Source organism: Cottoperca gobio, chromosome 13 (assembly GCF_900634415.1).
Source record: "Cottoperca gobio chromosome 13, fCotGob3.1, whole genome shotgun sequence".
Classification (NCBI taxonomy): Eukaryota; Metazoa; Chordata; class Actinopteri; order Perciformes; family Bovichtidae; genus Cottoperca; species Cottoperca gobio.
The window spans coordinates 2,109,025-2,128,640 of record NC_041367.1 but is presented as its reverse complement, the minus strand read 5'-3'; positions in this window follow the sequence as shown (position 1 = coordinate 2,128,640).

Sequence of the window (19,616 nt, the reverse complement as noted above, 5' to 3'; positions counted from 1 at the left end):
TACAATAAGTATTATTATTATTATTATAACAATAAGTATTATTATAACAATACGTATTATTATTATTATTATTATAACAATAAGTATTATTATTATTATTATTATTATTATTATTATTATAACAATAAGTATTATTATTATTATAACAATAAGTATTATTATTATAACAATAAGTAATATAATAATAATATATGGTTTTTTTATTTAATAATAAAAATTTTTTTTATTAAATTATATTTTCAAATGACTCACAGTATGTCTGCTTGCACTTGACCAAAACACCGGCTGCATATTAAACATAGAGTCAAAGATAACGGTAAATTATCGCTTTTACACTTTGTCTCTTTTACATATTAAACAAATATGATATGATAATTAGCTTTATAGGAGCTGGAGGGAGGCTTTTGTAACCTGCTCGCTGTTTTTGAACTCGTCACTGAGAAATACTACTGTGCAAGTTTAGCATGAATGAGCGTTTCCTTTAGTCTCAGCCACTGTGTGTTTACATTATTACAATCCGTTGACATAAATGTTTCAAATGCAAAAACTGCATAATCTTACACACACTTTACTTTCATGCCATCATTCACCACACAGCCTTTATATTATATATATATATATATATTAAGTTGACAGCCCTTTGCACTGAATCCAGAATCACTTTTGAATCGCGACTCGTTTTGAATACTGAAAGATTTGCTTCAAGTTTAAATCTTCTCATCTGACTCTGCAAGAGAGCAAATAATTAATTTCCCAGGCTGCTGTTATAAGTGTTGCTTACCTGCTTACACTATATGTTTGAAGCTAGTGTAAGGACATTAATGCATATTAATTAACACGAGCAGTCATGTAAATGTCCCAGATTTCGCCACACAGGCTGATTTCCATCTGCATGACGTGGTTGATGGCATTAAGAGGAAACATCCAGCAGCACAGTCGCAGTGTGAGCAGCAACACGTCCTCTTCATTGTCAGTCTGCACATACACCCCCCCATTAGCACCATGTATTTGCTAATGGTTTCCAAAGCTGATGATTATCCACAGGTATTAGGCTGCCCGCGCACACAAATTAATCAAGCGTTAATTTTTATTTTCTTCATTAGTCTACATCCCCTCAAAGACCGGCACGAGCACACAACACACAAACACACACTACACAAGCTGCCCCGTGTGATTTTGCCTTGATGATTGTGTTAAGTGCTCATCACTTGCGTGTCTGTTCTCCTATCTGTACTCAATTTCAATTAATTTGTCTATTTCCCCATGAAGGCAACAGTTGTCATCCCATATGTTTGCCACTTACAGGCTGAGCAGGAGCTGGCAGAGCTTCTCGATACAGCCAAACATTCCTGAACGCACACAAAAAAAGAATAAGAAACACATGCTGTTGCTTTTCTATGGACTCTTTACATGGAAACGTACCAACAGACCCACTTGTAGAGGCTCAGGCTCGTTGTACTTACAGCTTTTTGGCACTTAAAACTCATCAGCAGGAGGTCCACAGATACGTCGGCGCTGATAAGAGGCGCGCTGCTTAGTGCGGCCTGTTGTGAGTTACAGCACTAGTGTCAGCGCCCCTGGCGTTAGTCCAGCCTGCCAGCAGACGTTATAAAGGGGAGTGATGGGAGACCAGGTCTGCCTGTCTGTTTACTTACATTATCTCTATCATCAAACCGCCGCTGCTTTCTTTTCATGTTTGCTGAAACATGAGAGCTGGGTGCCAAACATCCATCATGCTGTTCAAGCCTTTGTGTATTTAAAATAACTGGATGCATCCTAGATTACAATAAAAGCTGTGAAATCCCTGCTGGTTGCTTTTTCTCACTGAAAATGTCAAGACAACAGTTCTGCAGCACACGAGCCGACATGAAGCACACGGCAGACGCTGTCTTGGCCCTGAAACGAGCCAACGACAGTCTGCAAGAAGCTGCGGCTCTGGAGCTGTCCGCTGTGCTGAAGGCAGAATGAGAGGACGACTTTGTGTCTCTTTATTCGCTCGTGCTTCAGTGAGAGTGTGAGTGTGAGAGGACATTTATATACACCAGTGTGCAGGAGTATTGGAGGGGCGGTGATACGTGAGGACACGCTGTGGACCTGACAGCCTGTCACAGCTGTGATGAGGCTGAGCGGTGATTGATGAGTGACAGATGGACGGGTGTAAATGTGCAGCATTTTAATGAGCGCTACCGTTTTAACACTTGGCTCCTACATCGCGAGCCATAATGCTAATGTGAGACTGTTTGATGGGATATTCTCAGAATTTAAAGGCCCTGAAAACATGTTTTCACAATCAGCTTCGTACTATGAGTGATGAGCTCCTACGTGCACCTTTCTGCCAAAGTTAGTGCAGTCTTTTTTATGTTGGCAAGACTTTTGTGGCTGCAGAGCACGCACATCTGGTCAATCGCCTTAAGTGATGTCACTTGAGTCGGCCTTAGTTGGTGCTGAAGACTAGGAATAACATGTGGCAGTGTTTTCTCTTAAGAAATAATACACACAGATGTTTTTTTATACATTACATTTGAATTGTCACAAACATTTAATGTTTAGGATAAACTGTTAAAGGTATCCTTTGACCTCGTTTACAGAAACACCTCAAGGATACACTCGATGTGTTAGCTTTGGATGTTTTACAAAAAGAATCCTAAAAGATACTTTTATACTTAAAACACATGCGAGACCTACTAACATTAACCATCTCGTAGTAGAGGGTTACTATGTAGACACGAGCCCACGTTTTCAGGACTTCTGCACTAATTCAGAATATAAAGATTCTCATGAGTTTGTGTGTGTGTGTGTGTGTGTGTGTGTGTGTGTGTGTGTGTGTGTGTGTCCATGATTCTCTCTCCCATCAGGGCCACAAAGCCAAGAACCATAAAGCATCTAAAAATAAATGCTGTTCCAACAGTGTGAAGTGCAGGGAGTTGTGGCCGACGATTCTCACTTACCGGCTGCTCGGTCATATTTTCAACCTGCTAAAGAAATCTTTGGACAATGATCCATATATCCTGCGGCTGTGTGTGTGTGTGTGTGTGTGTGTGTGTGTGTGTGTGTGCGTCTGTGGGGAAGAGTGGGTGTTGACTTATGAATGGGGAGGGCTCAGAACTAGAAATTTATCCATGTGATATAGTGGCCGCTCCTTCCAAAAAATGTCTGTAGTAGATACTGTTAACACACACACGTACACGCACGCACACACACACACACACACACACGCACACACACAGGTGGAGCTTTTGCAATGAACAGGTGGGACCGGCTTTGTGTTGAAGGCCTGTCATGGATGCAGCAATTTTATCCTTCTGCTGTAACTGGGCCACACACACAGGCACACACACACACGCACACACACACACACACTCACACACTCTGTGACCTTCTCCTTTCCCCTCTGTAAAGGTGCACCCCAGTTCCCTGTTGCTGTTGCACAAGCTCAGTAATTGCATTCCCAAACATGTGTGTGTAGGCTATACGTCCGTGTGTGTGCTGTGTGTGTGTGTGTACCTGCGTCTAGGTTAAATCCTGAGGGATGTGAACTCTCTGCTGGGTTGTTTCATTTTTTAACGGGATGCTCAGGGCCTCATTTGTCCCTGTGTGTTTTGGGAGAAATCACCAAGGTGCTCTCGTCTCCCTGAACAGGAAGAAAGAAAGCGAGAGGACAAAAAACAATTTGTCACAATTTGATTGTTTTCAAACCTGCAGGTCCCCACATGTTTGATTTAGACCAGCTGTCACACTGCAGCCGCTGCTTCAGCTCGTGTCCTGTATCTCTTCATCCTTTGCTCTGGTCCCGCAGCAGACAGCAGCCTCGCTCCAGCGGCTCCTCCTGTGTTACCGGGAGGAGGATCTGGGTCACCATGTACCTGCTCCACCCACCGCTTTGCATCCTCTCACTCCGCCTTGTTCATCCTCTGTTCTGTCTCCCTCCATCTTACCATTTCCCGTGTCTCTTCTTTGTCTAATGTCTGCCTTTGTCTAATCTTGAAGCCAATAATATCACAATTTTAATCGCTCCTCTTTTTTTATGTTCTTCTTTTTCCAATCTTTTGTCCTCATCTCTCTCCAAGCTCCCGCTGGGATTTCCTGGTGTAGCATTAGTGTGGAGGTAATTACCGACGGCGAGGCTTAGCCAGGCCTTATCACACTGTTCTCTCTCGGGATCTGTTTCTCTTTCAGCCTCTTCCACCAGGACCCCCTGGAGGTTCTTCTTTTGGAAAGACATTGAGTTAAAGACATTTAAAAGCTAATATTTCTAACCTGACCCTCGGAGACTTCATTCGGCTGGCTGTGCTTTTTTAAGGCGTGACGTCACCTGATGACACTGTGACACTCGAGCAACAACATGCACACTATCGTACGTAAACATCTTTGCATGCACACACACGTACTACAGATATCCCCCTCAATGCATTTCTCTCCCACGCATACATAAATGCATGAATTTATGTAAATCCAGAACAAGAACAGTTGTGCAGGTATGCACAAAAGACAGATTTAAATTATGATTTAGTCTCCTTCCTCACATGCACGCACACTCACACATGCTCGCACATCGCAGGCTAGGAGCTAATGATAGGGAGGTAAATAATTAACGTGCTATGTCCATTCATTAAACACCTAAAAATGGTTGGCAGGACACACACACACACACACACACACGCACGCCCTTTCTGTGCTCTCCTTCGCTCTCCCTGCTCTCTATTTGAATATCTTGTCACTTAGAGACTGTGTGTGTGTGTGTGTGTGTGTGTGTGTGTGTGTGTGTGTGTGTGTGTGTGTGTGTGTGTGTGTGTGTGCGCGTGTGTGAAGGTCACTCGTTTTTCTAACCAGCACATTATTATTAAATCATGAATTCACCCCTGGCTCTCACTTTTTGCTTCTCATGTTGTGTTGTATTTGTTACTCAGGTGGCAGGTCTGGTGTTGTATGTGTTCATGTGTGTGTGTGTGTGTGTGTGTGTGTGTGTGTGTGTGTGTGTGGGTGTGTGTGTGTGTGGGCCTTGGACCCTGGAGTTCTAATTATGGTGCGAGTGGATGGCCGAGCCCAGCCCAGCATCTGTCTGTGAGATTGGAGGAGCCTCACATCCAGCTCGTAGCCAGAGCCCACCCTCAGAGGAGAGTTCTGCTCCACGCCCTGATTCACTTCTTTATTCCAAATCAACTCTGAAATTGACCTTTTTATTACATGTAGCATTTTAACACCACATTAGAAACAAAGAGGTCCATCAGTACGCTGCATTTAATACATATTTATATCATTATTGGCATGTATGTTGGTATATATATATGCACAATGGAATATCAGAGATCAAAATGATTTATTAGCAGATTATTGGATGGTGGATATTTAAGAGGTGAGTTAAAGAACGCAGACTGCTGGACGTTAACAGATGACGACCATGTGAAAGCTCCACACCAGCTACTAAATAGACCTTGTGGTGACATTGTTCCCTGTTTACTGCTCAGAATGATCAGCGTAACCTCTCAGCCATCAGCCCAGTTTATGTGCTCGTGTGAAGAAGCTTTTTAAACGTCCTCAGCCTCAGGCTCTGGTTTCAACTGAAGACGACTTTACAGAACGTCCTGAAGCCTTCGCACCTTCTCACAGCAGATGGTGGAGAAAGAGATCCCAACATGACACACGTGACACAGCAGAGAGCAGATCGTCGTTGCCACGAGGCTGCACGAGCTTATAATAAAATGTGCTCTTAACTTAGAGGAACACAAAGTTTTAATATTTAAAGGGATTACATTACAAATAATATGACAAGGTCTTGTGAGATCTAAGCTTGTTTTTCTCTACAAATAATAAGAAAAGATCTTCTTCTTTTATTCATCAAGGGTTCACAAATTCCTTATTTTCCAACACCTCCCTGGTTAATATTAATAAAGCAAACGTTTGTTGTATCCACTTCTCACAGTCCTGCAGCTGTGCAGCTGCACGGACCGCTGGGAGGTTCGATGCCTCGCTCAATGCTGGAAGTCTTATTTGTTCCTCTTCCTCTTAGTGCGTAAAAGAAAATCAACATTTGAGCTTTAACATTGTATTCACATAAAACATCAGAGGAGGGGGCTTTATGCCCTGCTGCTCAGTAAACAAGCAGAGCTGTACCTGCAGCTGCACTGTTTCAACACCAGACCATCTGAGGCGTAACGCCAGGAAGCGTTCTGGTTTCAACGCGATGGATAACGGATGATGGCCGACTTACAGCGACGTGAGCTATTCACATAAGTGAAGCACTTAAACTACAGGAGCGGCGTTTGGATGCATTTGGCCAAATGACATGTTAGTTTGATTTTGTTTAATGGTAAGTGGACTGCATTTATATTTGCAATCACTCAAACACACATTCATACAGAGTCAGCGGCTACCACACAGCTCGTCAGTAGTGATTAACATTCACACTCACACACACCGTTGGCCATCGGGAGCAGTTTGGGGTTCAGTATCTTGAACAAGAACCCTTCAACATGCTGACTGCAGGGGCCAGGGATCGAACCACCGACCGCTACGCTGTTCCCTAAAATATGATTTCATGCTGTGGCATTAAGATTCCCACCTGGTCCGTGTGCGAACACTATCATCTACTTTGCAGGCGATTCAAAACATGCAGAATATTTCCTTAAAACTGCAGCTGATCTTTCTCTGTCACCATTTTTTCTCAGTTTCTCACGAGTCATGCTCGGTAATATTGAAAAGATATGAAACAATCCATCTCTGCCTGATAAATGCAAAGAAATATCTACCTTATAATTCTTCACTACATCTCAAAATCATGCTTTATCTGCTGGAATACACACAGCTGCTGCCTTTCTCTCTCTCTCTGATCTTCTCTCGCTTTCCCTCCCACACACACACACACACACACACACACACACACACACACACACACACACACACACACACACACACCATTTAAATATCAATGCGTCCTCTCTTTTATGCTATGCTGGGTCTTCAAACAAATAGATTATATCTGGCTGTGTGGCATTTCCCAGGTGGTGTTTTTGGGCCACCTGATGCTCAGCAACATAAGAAATGGCTGTTTGTGTACACGTGTGTGTGTGTGTGTGTGTGTGTGTGTGTGTGTGTGTGTGTGTGTGTGTGAGACACATGTACACGCTATTCTCTGCCCTCAGTCCTGGTGACAGTTCTCCCCTGCTGCCTACATTTAAGAGGGCTGCACACCTGTAGTGAGAACACACACACACACACACACACACACACACACACACACACACACACACACACACGTTTACAGACACATCTGAAGTCTTCATGCAGTCCTCCACCTCCAAGTTGCCCCCATCAATTTTCCCTCTTCACTTCTTTTTATTAACCCACCTCCAGTGTGTACCTCTCACGTTGTGTGTGTGCCGGCGCCTCAGTGTTTGTTGTTTTGCTCCACTGTGAAGCAAATGACTTGTCCCGCCTGGGTGGGTAATTTTCCTGTGGCATTGGCGCTTTCATCCATGCAGCCTCTCAGGGTGCGGTGTTTATGAATTGACATCGTAATCACGCCTTTGCCGCTTTCTCTCCATTTCCCAGCACCTCGGGAGGGTCTGGGGTTTATATGCAGATGCTGAAAGAAAAGAGATGGAAATCTGCGACGGGCTGTTGCTGCAGGGCAGGAGGGGCAGCAGCAGCCTGCAGGTGAGCCGCTGACGGACAGCTTGGAATTGAAATATGAAGAACATACCGAGGCCAGAGGAAAATGCGGCTTGGGAAGAGGTTCGGCAAATTGGATGGAGATTTTGTTGAATCACATTTAAAGATGCTATCTGTTGCATTTTCATATAAATAAGTGTTTTGAATGATATGTTTTTTTCAGGCCTGTTTTGAACAAACAGAATAAATGCTTCCTCCTCCTCCTCCTCCTCCTGCTTCTTCTTCTCTTGACATTTACCATCTGTGGCTGTCAACACACCATCGGCCTCTTTATCAAATCATGCGTGGAACAAGTTTTAAATGTTTTAAACAAGAGCACCAATTTAAATCAGCAAAACAAATCAGTTTGTTGGTGGTGAGATACAGCACATGATGTTAAATAATCCATCAAAGTACACAAAATAAACATTTGCTTCCGTGTGATTCATAGATTATGAATTAGTTTGTTATCTTGCGCTGCTTGATGGTTGCCCCTTTTAACAGTTTCAGTAAAACAGAAACACGTGTGGCTTAATTAAATCATTTAAAGTTAAATGTAGTAAAACAGTGTGTTGTCAATGCATACTGAATGTCTTTGAAAGAACAACACTTGGTCAGCGCTGCTTCTAAATGTGGAACTAAACTAACTCTGTGTAGATATGAATGTTTGCACGTTTTAAGCCACTGTGCTCCCTTTGAACGAGGGAACCTACATCTGTACGAGATCATGTTGAAGCCGAAGAACAAATCGTGAAATGTTAAAGTCTTGTTTCATAAAATACTGATAGAATTCAAAGTAGTGCGATTCTGAAAGCAAGGGTTTCGTTCCCAATGGGAAAGCAGTTGGATCACCTTTTTGTTTTCAAGCGCGCCACGCCACCCCTGCCTGCCTGCCGCAGCCGAGCCCTCGGTCACAGCAGCAGCTTTGGGAGGTCTTTATTCAAACTTGTTTTTGTCCTGTATTCTCCAGAGTGTCTGAAGCTGCATGATGAAACGCAGAGGTAGTGCTGTCAACACGGAGGCAATGGGAGGAGGATTAACACCTGCGCTCTGTGACGCTCTGTGACGCCGTAGTTAACATACGAACATTTCATTTCCTCTCGTGTGATCTGTCTCTTTGTCTTCCTGCTTCTCTTCACACTGTCGTGGATGTGTATCGCTCACAACATTATGAAGCAGAGAGGAATCAGTAAAGCACAGACACAGATATAGTTTAACAATTATTATTTTGTTGCACAACAAACAATAATGAGAACACTACCTGCTTCAAATCACAAACGCGTAGAGCTCCGACTGACAAAGCAAATATTTACCTTAAGTAGGAGTTGTTCTGAACACACACACTTTCTGAAACCCAACCTTTCAATCATCAACATTAACTTGTCCAGACTCTATGGCGCCACGGCAATCTAAACACTGTGGAGGTCATCTTCTCGTTCCTTTGAGAGGCCCCCTTAACTCCCTGAGGGCTTGGGCCTCATGTTATGTCTTCAGACATGAACATATGGTATATTTCATTAGTAAACTTAATGAATAAGACATTGATTATTAGGTCTATCTTAACACCATCTCCGTCAGCTGCTCCGTGTCTCACTCGCTGCTGGCTTCACCGCAGAATAGAAACTCTTTATTTGGAAGATTGAAGTTATTACGATCCCCACTTTTACAACGTGGCTCATGATTCCCTCTTTCTTTACTTCCTCCGCTCCTCTCCCAATGTCACAGCCAAAGTGGCAGAGAATTGAAGGTTGCATTGAACAAATACAGTTAATAAAACGCTGGCGGGAAGAGAGAGAGAGGGCTTTTAATAGCAGAGAGGATTTGAGCTGGTAGCCAGAGATTAGCTTGCGGTGTTTTACTGTCTCCGAGATGTTCGCTGTCCTCTCCGGTCCGTCTCCGGGGTTTATGGACAGGAAGGTCTCCATAAAGTTACACGGGTGAACGGACGCTGGATGGAAATGTGTGTGTGTGTGTGTGGTCATTTCAAGGCCAATGAAAATGCTTCTTTTTGTATCTGAGATTGCTGACTGCAGATATTTCAAGCCAACACTTTAAAAGGTACTATTTCATTTGAGTAATGTAAAGTATCAAAACTAAAACCAACATATAGTGAATTTGTCAGCAAACATTTGCTTATGCTCACATCCAGAAGCTGAGAGTAAGATCGTCATGTATTCAGATGTTGTGTTTGTGGCCACCTCGTGAGTGTACGTCCAACACTCCCTCTGTTTACGATCTCTACCCACTCCTGAGGGAGATATCTGGCTACTTAGCTGCTAAATGCTGCGCTATGTTCAGCAGCCAGTGTCTGACTGTGTGTCTGCTGCGTGCTGCTGAGCAGGTGGTGTTCACTGGGTTCTTATGCAGCTTTTTAACTAAAAACAGCTGCGTGCGTGCTGCAGGCAGAAATAATGCGAAAACAGTGAAGTTGTGTGCCTGGCTAAACAATGAGCTCGTTATAAAGCTCTGTACGGCGAGCGAGAGGAAGATCAGATGAGGATTCTCACATTACAGGCCCAATATTATAACATTGATTACAGCTGCTTTGAGTTATGGATTGTGAGACCTCCATTCTTTAATTAAACTGCATATATATTCATATTGTGGTTAAAGGAGCGATCAGGATGATTAGATTACCAACTCACTGAAGGTGTGTAACTACTGTGTACATGTGATCCGTTATAACATTAGTACAAACTGAATTTATAAACCTTGTTACTAAACTCTAACTGTGACTCAACTCTGTTTGCTCTTTTGTTGTTCTTTGATATTGGTGTCGCAGCTGCATAGCACTCATTTCTTATCCTCGCAGCCCGGCTCTGCCACATTCAGCTCCACAGCGTGCACGCTTTATCGCCTGGCGACCACCGTGCTTGCACTACTTTTGAGCCAGTGCGGCGCCATTACCAGCACCGGCTGCCAGGGGCAACGGGCCGGCTCCGCGGGAATGGAATGCAGCCGTGTGTGTGTGTGTGTGTGGATGGCAAGCAATCTGTCGCTTGTTTACACTTTATATATCACTCTCTGGGTGCTGTAAATCTCCATCGGTGTCTGTCCATGACCATCTCCCTCCTGGTTGGAGTGCATCTGCTTCTTTCTTTCTTTGACGTGGTCTCATCCCGCTGTATGTGCATCACACTATAAATCACTACGACACACACCGGAGCTTCATCATACGTCTCTTCTGTGAGCGAGCGCTGGATCACTCCCTCTTCTGACGTCTGTTACAAGAGACAAGAGTGAAATCTCTATCGATCTGCGTAATGGAGGCCGTGTTTTGGTGCGGTAATGTCGTAGGATGACACACTCCTGGAGACGCAGCCATATTATCGATCCATCACTTACGTGTCACTTTTCCCACCATCGATCTGTCCGCCTGAAATCTGGGCAACGGCCAGAGAAAGGAGCCGATGTGAAAGAAGGAGATGCTTCTGATCCAGGCTGCTAAATACCGTGCGCCTCCTTAACAGGCACACTTCACAGGTCATCCAGAGGCCAGAGCTGTTATCATTAAAAGACGAAGCCCCGTCTTGCCAAAAGACAGCGGTGGCTTTAACAAAAAGAAATCAATGCCTTTCCTCCCCCATCGGGGTGAGTACCTCTAAAAGCCTTTTCTATCCTGCTTTTCAGCAGCATTTATTAATCTTTCAGCAGCTGACTCTCGCCTCTCTATCTCAACATCTGGGATGAGGCTTAAGTGGTTATGAGCTCCCCTCATTCTCCAACCAGAAAGAGGAGCTTACTGAAACCAGGTCTTTTGCTTTGGAGGGACAAACAGTGGAGCAGTTATGTATATGGGGAGATCGTTTTCTAATTGATTCTAATTGTAGTGCTTTACTTGCTGAGGGGCTGCAGTGTTGGGTTGCCACTGTTCAGTGAAACAAATGGAAAAATGCAAAGTAATAAAGCTGCGTTCTTGCTGTTGGGGCCATAAAGAAAACATCAGAGCAAATGAATAAATAAATGTGAAAACTTTGACTTATCCAACTCGTTCTGCTGCTCTCGACGATCCTCTGATGGAGGCAGCCGGACAGCTCGTGGAAACATTGTGTTTAATTGATATCGTCTCTTTAATTGTGAAGGAAGGCCGAATAAGGAGAAGAGTTTTAAGTGTCTGGCTTCAGGCCCAGACGACTGGCTCTGCGCTGTTTGTCTGTGTCTGATTCAGCCGCTGATGGAGGTATTATTTGCAGTTGGAGGATGAAGTGCAGCAGATTGTGTGCAACACGAGGGATTTTCTCAGCTCCTGGCTCATCGCTCGGGCTAAGAGACAAAATAATTCCTCGACAAGTGCAATATGGGCAAAATCCTCAACGGGGGAAATCCCATGTTTACTTCCACATACCATTCCATCACCTCCTTAACTGCTTTGCTTTGCTTTTCTGGGAATGAACATAGTGTTTTTTATTTCTCCCCCATCTGACGAGTGCTTTTTGATATATTTGAGGAGTGAGCGAGTACAGGGACAAATAAACAAACATTTGCTTAGCGGAGAAGAAGAAATGGTAGAACGTGCTCGACTCAGGCTTTAGTGAGAATACTGTTAATCTGTCAATCTCAGGCTGCCAGTGAGCTCCACATTAACTAGTTGTCGGGGTTTGTTGTCCGATCTGAAGGTTGTTAAAGGTGTAACAGCAGGTTCATCTGGAACGATCCAAAATCATGGATCCAAAGTGTAAACAGCATCTTTAAGATCAGCCTGTATTTTTCCAAAGGTGTCACCATTTGTACGCAGACCGGATAACACTGAGGTAGCAACCTGTCAATCACAAGGTAGCCCCGCCCTAAATCATACCCTGCTTCATCATGGGACAATCATTTACAGAATGAGTATAATGTCGTATTAAAGAACGTTTTACTGTTTCAATAAATTGGCATCGGCTTCACTTATCACTCTGGGGTTTCCGCTTGACTTTAACACTAAGTGTGCAGCAGTGGGACCCTTCTCTTCATTTACCCCCCTGCTGAAGTTGCTGCTTGTTTTCTAAATAGCGTGCTCTGCGAGGTCACTGCTGCGATGTTTGTGTTACTGTGGCGACTGTGGCCGTGGCAGCGGTGACGTGATGAGGAATGCGAGGGCGCCTGGGGAGCGGCAGCCGTGCTCTCGGTTTAAATGCTGCAGGGCCCGGGGGGGGGGGGATGGACGCTCACGCTCACAGTGTCTTTGAATGTCGGGCAGGACGAGCTGCTTTGTTATTGTGCGACTAAAAATAAAAACTTCTGACCTTGACTGGCTGCTGATGACAGATAGTGAATGTGTGTGTGTGTGTGTGTGTGTGTGTGTGTGTGTGTGTGTGTGTGTGTGTGTGTGTGTGTGTGTGTGTGTGTGAGAGAGAGTGTGTGTGTGTGAGAGAGAGAGAACAGATAAGTAGAAAGTGGTTTAGGGAAATGAAGGCTGTACAGCACAGATTTGTGAGACCTCGTACTTTAGCAGTTTTTTTTCCACCTTCGGTTTTCAAATGAAGCTTTAGAGGCAGAAAGTGAAGCCATGTCCAATCTAATGCAGAGAATATGAAATCTGTTTCTCCCCCGTCTGGGCTTCCATTCAAACTAAGATAGCATCTTGAAAACACACTTTTCAAAATGCCCTCCAGAGTGGATGAATTTAAAAAAAGGATTTTCTTTGTTTGTACAGAACTTAAGGAGTTAAGACCTTTCTGATGAGCCTGTCCATAGAAACACACTCAGTCTGTCGTTGAACTGTCATTAAATAGTAATTGGATCAAATATGTCAGCTCTCACACGTTGGGGAAGAGGTACTTTAGCAGGATTTTACAAATAGAATCAGGAAAACATACAAATATGTCAGTGAATATGCGTTTTGATGTGTTTTATAAAGGGACACATTTGTCCCTCGGGATAATATTTGCCATTTATACTTCACGAGGGGAAAGAACACATGTTGAGCTGCCTGCATTTGGACTAACAGCGATTGATTTAGCTCAAAGGTACGGCAACTCAAACACTTTGGTTGAGCTCAGAGACATATGGTGATTACAGAATGTTTAATATAGTATTATATAAAAACCACAGACTCCAGTGCAGCGTCGATCCACCACTTCGACCTCGCTTCTGTATATAAAGTCACCCGAGGCCTTGCTTGGATGTAAACTATGACCTGCAGAATGTGAATGTAACTCGGATACCGTGCGAGATGTTTCGCTGATAACACACTTCACATCTGCAGTAGCTGGTGATCGCTCGAGGGCCCTTTGTTACGACACACTTGCCTCGCCGTGTTATTGCATAGAGAGATGAAGGCAGCTGATCAACCAGGGAGCCGTAGCGCTAAGATCACACTCAAGATTTACATTCAAACACTGATCCTCCTGCTCTTCAAATACACCGTGGGGCTGTGCAGTCTGCGCCGTCTTGGCAGCACTTTGCAGGACAGGGAGCAGAAGAAGGGAGGTGCAGATGCTATTTAAAGCTTGACAGGCAGCGCCGGAGGATATACACCAAAGACAGCGAGGGAAAAGAAGAAATATGGAATAATGTAAAGGTAGAAAGGGAGAGCGCTACAGTCTGTGCAACACAAGGAGGAACACATGAGTAGTGAATGTGATTCCCACAGTTTCTTTCATGTGACAAACTGTAGCCTATTATATATATATATATATATATATATATATATATATATATATATAGTCGCTCTTTCCCAGCTCTCCCGCCCCTTTTGTGGCTAATGCAGCCTTCAAAGTCAAATGGAACTGGGTTACTGTGAGAACTGTAATGATGTCATCCGTCTCCTGTCATCAGTGACAGGAAAAGACATTTGCCATGACGCCGTTTACGAAGGCTGTACAGATGTTGGTTAAAGTTTTATGGATCTTGATTAACATCAGAAAGATTAATTGGATCCTCTGCGTCTTTTCTTTCCGGCGGCGTTTGTGAGTTTGTGTTGCAGACGCCGCGCTCGTGTGTGTGTGTCTGATGTGTCATAAATTGAACCAACAAGGCTCTTGTCATTTTTAATAATGTACAACAGTGGCCGTGCAACATAAACCCATGGGAACAATGCAGAAATACATGTTAGGGGTTCGGCGACACCTATAAAACAATTACCGTCCTTCCTGTCGCTCTCCACGCTCAGCCAATCTCGTCATTTCCACTCCAGTAGCACGCCATTACAGCGCATTGACTGCTGCTCGGTGTTCCTGCCCTCTTTCTGACAACTTGGAACATTAGAAACAATCTTTCATTAAAGATGAAACACCTGTCAGCGCAGGGAAACATCTACATCGAGTCAAAGGGGGCTAAATGGAGAATTCCTTTCTCCAGACAGTCTGACCATGGGATGTGACCCGCACCGCTCCGCACAGGAAATTACAGTTTCCATGATGATATTACCGAGAAACCTGAAACCTGTCCATTATCTTGTGTATCTCTACCAAAGAAGAAAATGTAATCGGAGGCGCTGAATTGCCTCATTGTCGTTGCACCGCAGCATATTTCTCTTCCGAGGGAGTGGACTCATCAAATACAGTTAAACAAGGGTCCTGTCCTTGCTCAGTCGTGTCTTGGGAGGGACAACACTGCAGAATTGTACAGAAGCGAATGGGCGAGCCTCCACTGTGCAAACGACCAATAGGCTAATTGGCCGGCTGTGAGCGTTAATGTGAAAGCGTGCGCTTCTCCTCCCTTGCCTCGGTTGAACCGACAAAGACATCAGCTCTCCTTTTGTAATGGAATTAATGGAGAATTTGAAAATGCCTGGTTTGAGAATTAAGGAAATGTGATATGTGGTCTGCAGTAATTAGGGCCTACAGAGTGAAGAGTGAGCGCTTAGTGCGAGACTATTCCCATGTGGACCATCCGTAATTATGATGGGATTGCTGCCTCCTCTTCCTCCCCGTGATGAATAGCTTTTTATTGTTTCACTGCTTTCAAAAAAAAAAAGGAGGGATCAGCATCAGTTGATGAAAGGAAGCTCTCTGAAAAGTGCCGCCACCACACAAAAAAACGCTTCAGTTCATCTCAGAGCAGAACCATCACTCTTTCCCTTCTCCTCCTGCTGCCTTCACCTCCTGGAGACGTACAGTAGAGCCGCATTAGAAGCCATATTGGAAATTCACAGGAAGGTGTACAAAGATTCTTTTTGTCAGTGCATTGTGATCTCCTGGGACGCGCTCCACAATGGGTGTCAGCGCTGCTTAGAATGAGACAGCAGCACGTCGTGTTATTTTGCTGAGCTTTTGAGAAATGTTTGTGTGAGCGTTGGTTTGTGTGTGTCGGTGCATTGCTGCACCACTTTTGGCCAACAGCATGCTGTTTCTTATGGGATGTGGCATTTCTCACTGTGCTGTCTGTTTCCCAAACAGTATCGTAATCTGGCCAACTTTGTAAAAGAGTCAAGTCGGCAAAGCCTGACCTACCTGGATTTAAAGCCCAAGTTAACGCTGCAATCTCAACACATGCTTGACAAACTACATTACCCATAAGCCTGTTCAGGAGTTCAGGGGAACAGAGACACCAGCAGTCATCCAGGCTGTACCACCAGGTTGAAACTGAAGCAATGTTTACAGACTATATTATAGTGACAAGCATCATTACACAGAAACCATAATGGAGTCCGCCACCTCAAATGACAACTCTTTAATATGTAGCCATTACTGCTCCTGGCTCCACTGACTTACTGCATCCTGTCCTTTTATGAAGGCATTTCAAAAGTTCTTCTAATGTTGGCCGGATGTAGTGACAGAAAGAAGATGTGGTCATGACAAAGCACTCATGGTCGGCGCAGGACAAACTCCCTGTGAAAATGCACAGTTGCAGAAGATGCTTAGCATTTCACACAAAGACCAGTGAGTGCTTGGGCGGCGGTTAGGGAATGTGTGTGTGTGTGTTTGTGTGTGTGAGCAAGGCAGATGGTTTTTGTAATGGAAAGCAGGATATAAATAATGGGAAAATGATGCGAAAGATGGTTAACGGAACAAAACTGAAAGGGTTCATGGGTCCGTGGAGAGGATGGATTCACTGTGAGAGACTTACAGCACATCTCGGTGCAAGCTGTCCTCACTAAAAAAACAGCCGCATAGGTCGTCTGTGCGAGCAGCTTATTACGACCCATATGTTGGATGTTAGGCGGCGCCCCCTAGTGGCTGTAGTGATTATGACGGGAGCAAAATAGCAAGAAGGACCACAGAAAAACCAATGTAGGACTCTCACCCAGATGTGAAACTAAACCACGTTGAGTTATATTAAGTTACGTACGTGTACTGTACTACGTTAGTACGTGACGTAGTATGTCACGTACTTATTCTAACCACAACAGTGATGCTTTCCTAAACATAACCAAGTAGTTCAGAGTCACGAGTTTAAATCTGCGGCCGCTAAATTTACGATTTAGTTTTTTTCATTGACAAACGATTAGGTCGTGTTGCTCAGTATGAGATATAGAGAGACCGTGTGTGTGTCGATGTGAACGTGGGCTGGAGAACAGAGCAGTCATGTTCCCTAATGAAGCACAATGCTTACCTATCCTAGTCCTGGCTAGTCTCACACTCCAATCAAACCACATTGATGTTAAAGGAATCTCCATCATCAGAGAAAGTGTCACTTTGTGGTTTTCTGACGGGACATTCTTGATAATCGTGTACTTTGAGAGTAAACGTGTCCAGAATCAGCTGGATGTACTTTTCACAAACAGGTAACATTGTATTCTCACGAGTCTGCACCTGCCAACAGCTGACATGTTTACAACTCTGCTCAATTATCTTGATTGTTGAAGAGAAGTGACAGTGTGATTTAAAAAGGCTCCACATATAGTCGTAGTGTCGCCTGCTGGTTTGTGAGCGAACCTTTCATGTGTTGCTAAGTGCTGATGGGTTTGATGGGAGTGGAATCAGAATGGCTGTTTTAATGAAGTGAAACGTGCGTCTGTGTACAGCCTCTCAGCTGAATGTGGCTTTATTAAGCAGCTTTACTGTTGGCTGTGCTTGCTCTTTATTGAAACGGTCTGTGATATAACGTGACATTTTAGAAATGAAGTTTAAATCTGTCCTTGGAGAGAGTGGGATCCATTTCCACTGAATCAGAAGACTCAGCATACCGCCCACCTAGAACACTCTGCGAGGCCGTATCTGCGCTAATTAAGCACTTTAAAATATACTTCAAAATCACTCCATGTAGAGCAGCTAGCAGCCAGAGCAGTCGCTTCTGCAGCTGCTTAACTTGTCTTTCATCAGCCATTACCTGTGGCCACAGGAGATCAATCCCAGCGACCTGATCCCTGGCTGCTGCCATAAAACGGCACTCTGTGACTTTGACCCCCCGTTCATAACTAGTGTCCGTCGAGCGCTTTGTCTCACTTCTCGTCTTTTCATCGCGGCTGAAGCGAGAGAAGGACGGGCCGGTATTTATCTCCTCGGGGACAGATGAGGGCTTTTGTGCCGGGGTCGGCAACACTCAGCGGGGTCGGGAGACATGCCTGCCTGATGTCTTATCAGATCAAACACGTCCTCCGCATTACCGCAGCAACCAGCGACGTATTTTAGCACTCCCCTGCCTGATGGGTAATTGTTTGATTGCTCATGGCTGGTGGGTCATTAAAGAAGAGCAGAAGATGGACGACGCCGTTAAGCAGGGGAAAGTAGAGAAATGTTTCCAATTGCGCTTTTATGTAGACGTCACCACAGAACAACAGTGAAGGGTATTGTGAATGTGACTCAGATCGATGTGGTGCAGTAAAATCACTTCAAAAGGACAACATTAGCTTCATCGGAGGAGAAATGTGTTTTTTATTATTATTCGATGGCCTTTTTGTTTAGTGGGACAGTCAAACAAGAGTCACAGAGAGGACACGAGCACCGACATATATCACTTGTATATTCAGCCGTTTGATGCAAATTAGTCCCAGAGGAGCAACTTCCAGCTGCATAATGGTGCTGCTTGAGACAAACGTATGTTTAAGTGTGCAGATAAAGATCACACAGGACATGTTAGTGGTTTTCATCTTAAAGGTTCAAGGACATCAGGAGTACTGAAGAACTGTAGAAAAGTGTAATTCAGGTCTAAATACTTCTAAATCTAAAAACTTAGTTTGCATTTACAGATGTTCATTAAAGCAAATCCTGCATCAACCTTTCTCTGAACTGTTCACAGATACTTACAGTTCCACAAGATCTGCCTTACGCCTCGTTCAGACCGACTTCAGCTCCATATTCATTTGGATGAACTCAGGATAGAAGGGTCGCAACATTATCCGCCAAAGCCGCTGCCTCGGTCAATCGTATACACGCATTAAGAGCAACATCATAAGTTAACACATGACAACATGTCCCCCCCCTTCCGTGACAGGCTGCTTCACCTGCGCTGTCTCATGGAGAGACTGTAATAATAATAATAATAATAATAATAATAATAATAATAAGCTTTATTAGTATAGCACCTTTCATACAAGAATTGCAGCCCAAAGTGCTTCACAGCAAAAACATAACAATTAGTACAGATTAGACAGAATAAGATCATTTACAGTACAATAATCACAGTGATGATGTACATGAGTCTGAAGTACCATTATAAAAATAGCAGAATTAAAACAGTATAAAAATAGCTGAATTAAAATAGTATAAAATAACATTGGAATTCATGCCTAGTTTCCGTATCTGTGCCGTACTTAACGATCCTACTGCCGGGAAATCACATTCATCACACCATTCTTGTTAATGTTTTAAACTGTCAGGGCCATATTTTGAAAGCACAAGATCAACAATGCACCCCTGTGGCCTTTCAACTGGTTTACTCCCTTCGGTTAAAGCCAGTTTTTCTCCAATATATTCTTTAATCTTTCACTTTTCCACTAATTGTGTAAAGAACATGTAAACACATTTACTTCCTCTTTTTCCCGTGGTAAAACAGTCTATCTGATCTCAAGTTTTTCAAAAAATAAAAATACACACTCTGAAAATGTATCCTAGTTACCTTTACACATTCAATGTCAAACCAGTAATAATTCACCATTAAAAGGC